We start from the raw sequence: 4,163 nt of genomic DNA, 5'->3' as shown, positions 1-4,163 counted from the left end.
AGACCAACGCCAAATGAAAAAATGCAGTTACCCCAGTGCAGGTTTGATATTTAGGGCATCTGATAATAGAACAAAGGTTACACCTAGATCCAAATCGATTTCATGGTGTCCTAAGCTTCTCAAAACCCAAGTGTTTTCTCTGGCTAGTTACTGCCAAAATCGGGTTCCAAATTTCTCTCTTATAGTCATAACTCTAGATGTTTTACTCAACAATAATTGCACTGTCCCAATTTTATAAGAAGAACCAAACACCATAGCTTTCAAGATTTAAAGGGGAATTTTATGAATTCGTCTGCAATTGGGCATCCCGATTATCAGATTCTCTCTGTTTTTATATACATAAAAGAAAATAAATGCCCTTTCAGTACTCACCAAAAAAGGAGGCAACCAATTATCCATAGAGATGTATAGTCAGCAACTGGATCCTGTGACATGGGGATACTTCCTTGTCTTATAGTCAATATGGCCACTTCCCTTTTGGTTAAAGCCACCAAGAAATTCATTGAGGAATCTCTTTAACCATTTCTGTACATCATACAGTAGAAGCTCTCCTGAATTCTCATCACATTCAACATTTCTAGACAGTTGCTTAAACTCCTGTTATATCATTCTGTCAACTGCGCCTCACATAACACTTTTACATTATAATAAGTTTAACCCATCTACTCTTTTCACCTTCCATTACCAACAAAGTCCCTCGTAAGTCTTTAATGCTAACAGATTACCTCTTGACTCATGATGATCTGCAAAATATTCTACTGGATAATATTGATTTTTCATGATTTACTAATTATTCTTATGTTAAAAATGGCAATGGCAAATATTGTGCGCGGTGTGCTATTATAATTTCTTTTGATATTGCTGAGGCAGAGCCTTTACCTATAGTTACTTCAGCCCAACAGATTAAACTATATGCTCTTGCATGGGCTTATACTTTAACTCAGGGCAAAACTGCCCATATTTATACTGATAGTATACATGCTGTCAGAGTAGCTCATAATTTTGGAATGTTATAGAAGCAATATGCTTTCTTACTTCTGGTGGAAATTAAATTTGAAATATTCTCTATGTTCCAAAATTATTGACTATCATACTTTTACTTGCTACTTTAGCTGTTATTAAGATTTTGGGGTATTCTAAGCTTGATTCTCTGGAAGCTAGGGGAAGTCATCTTGCTGATAATTCTGCAAGGAATGCTGTTCTTAAACTGACCAGCTATTGTCATGGTCCAAAAGAATATTTCCCCAAATTATGATTTAGGAAAAAATATTATCTAGGAAAGTCCAAAAGTGTCCTTATAAAAACAGAAACATATTGAAATTTCAACAATTGTTGGTTTGATAGAAAAGAAAGCTCTGGTTTGGACCAAATAACAACCCAGTCCTACTTGCAAATCTAAAATTCTGACTCTTCACCACTGTATGTGCATTAAACTGTTGATCTAGTAGTAGCCTTTGTGAATCAATAATGGTAGGGAAACATTAAAAAAAAAAAAAACATAAAGAATGCTTAACTCATTTGTCCCACTGGTCCAAAGTAAACCCCAGGGAAGTCTGTTTGAAATATTCTGTCTAGTCAAAGCTATGGTTTTTCCAGTAGTCATGTATGGATGTGAGAATTGGACCATAAAGAAAGCTGAAAGCCGAAGAACTGATGTTTGAACTCTGGTGTTGGAGAAGACTCTTGAGAGTCCTTCGGACTGCAAGGAGATCAAACCAGTCAATCCTAAAGGAAATCAGTACCAAATATTCATTGGAAGGCCTGATGCCAAAGCTGAAGCTCCAATACTTTGGCCACTTCATGTGAAGAACTGACTTATTGGAAAAGATCCTGATGCTGGGGAGGATTGAGGCAAGAGGAGAATGGGGCAACAGAGGAGGAGATGATTGGATGGCATCACTGATTCAATGGACATGAGTTTGAGCAAGCTCCGGGAGTTGGTGATGGGCAGGGAAGCCTGGTGTGCTGCCTTCTATGGGGTTGCAAAGAGTCGGACATGACTGAGTGACTGAACTGAATCGGACATTTTAAACTGCCAATTGGACTATACAAGTTCTGACTAATGAATTTCATACAACTTCCTCTGTCTCATAAATATAAATATGTTTTTATCCTGGGTCTGTATATTTTCACACTAGACTAAGGCTTCCCCTTGCAGACAGGCTACTATTGCTTCTGTGGCTCAGGTTTTGGGGGAAAAAAGAAACCTATTTGGGGGAATTCCTCTCAAACTTCATGGTGATTAAGGAATCCATTTTACTGGCCAGGTACTTTGAAAAATCTACATTATTTGGTTTTACAACACTTTTACTATGTTAAACACCTTCAACTCTCTGTTATAGTCAAGTAAATTGACTTTATTAAAATTCAACTGAAAAAAATACTAGAGACCCTCCAAAATTCTTGGCCAAAAAGCACAGTCATTTCTCCTTCTAAATCTCAGATCTACCCCTTTTAGAACTCAAAAACTTTAACCCTTTGAGATAGTCACAGGCTGCCCAATGTTCTAGTCTCCTGTTTCTTTTGACCCACAAATGATAAAAGGAGAGACACTCCAATACGGCAAAGATCTAATTGCTTATGTTAAAAATATTACGTTTGATAGAGCAGTCTTTTCAAAGATTCAAGAGACAAAATCTTTAAACATCATAGCTAGCAACCTAGATATTTTGTCTATTGGGAAAAAGTATCTCCAGAAGAACTATCTTCAGCTTCACTGAAAAAGCTTCTATCAAGTACTGCTATACAAACCTGCTTTCAAACTCTAAGGAATAGATGATTGAATTCACCTTACTTACCTAAAGAAAGTGTTGAATACTAACTGCATCTGCAACTCATCTGCTGCCCTGAAAGTAAAGATTTCTTGGAATTGAAGCAGAGGATACCTGATGAGACAGATTTCCAAAAATATCCCCACTAGTCCTGCTGGAAGTTTTGTATTTTTTTTTGCCAAACCTTTGATGATGACATAATGCTTCAGTCGATTTCCAATACTTATAATCATGATAACATATAAACTTTAGGTAAAAATTGCCTGAGAGCTTTTTCTCCTACTCTTACTTATAACTATGTGCATGAATGAATCTGATCCAACTGAGCAGCTTTTTGGCACAAGCACTGGGATATCTTAGGCTAAGTAGTTAGCTGGGCATGGACACAACCCCAACTGCCAGCAGGCCTGCTATCATAAGGCCCCCTGAACTGAGAACTACACCAGGATGCAGACCTGTTCACAGACAGGCAGAACTAACCCTAGAGCCTCCAAAGGCCCCACTACCAACCACTGGGCCTTGGCCGCACCAACAGACTGACAATAACAATCGACAACCAGGGTTCTGCAACCAAAAACCTCAAGAACCAGCTCTGCCTAAAAGTGAACCAGCACTAACCCCAAATTTACCAGGCTTTGGTCCCACCCATCAATGGGCCAAAATCAGATTCAAGAACCCTGGGTCCTACAGCCAGAAACCCCAAGACCTGGTTCCACCCTCCCATGGGCTAGCACTATCCACAGAACATGGTCTCACTCATCACAAGTTGGGAACGAGTTCTAGGATCCAGTGAGACTTTGCCTTACCCACCAGTGGGCAGATACAAGCCCTAAGACTACTTTAACACTTCAGGTTGCCATGTCAGGACTCGGTCTACTCATCTATGGGCCAGCATTCACCCTCAACATCTTGGACCTTAGCACTGCCTACTAGCAGGCCAGTACTAGCCCAGAGACACCTTAGACTGCTCTATCAGCTGTTTCAGAATCCAACAACACTTACCAAGAGGCCAACACCAGACCCTAAACACATTGGACCATGTGAATCTCAGCCAGCCACCCTGGGATCTCACCCAACTCACCGGAGTGTGGACACGTTTTGGGACATCCCAGATGCTGCAGTTGGCTATATCAGAAAAAAAAAATCCACTAGAGGCCAACACTATATCTAGGATGGCCACCCTCACAACCACCCTCACTGAAACCTGGCTTCAACCACAAGTGGGCCAGCACTAGCACCAGGACACTGCCACTAGCTGACTCATAATACAACCCTACCCACAAGCAGTGAACAGTCTCCACACAAGGCAAGACTTGGCAGTCAACACACAGACCAATCATGCCTACCAGACAGCCCAGAATAGTCATTCTTCAGCAACATAATGACCCAAGA

Source organism: Cervus elaphus, chromosome X (genome assembly GCF_910594005.1).
Source record: "Cervus elaphus chromosome X, mCerEla1.1, whole genome shotgun sequence".
Classification (NCBI taxonomy): domain Eukaryota; kingdom Metazoa; phylum Chordata; class Mammalia; order Artiodactyla; family Cervidae; genus Cervus; species Cervus elaphus.
This window is presented reverse-complemented; position numbering follows the sequence as displayed.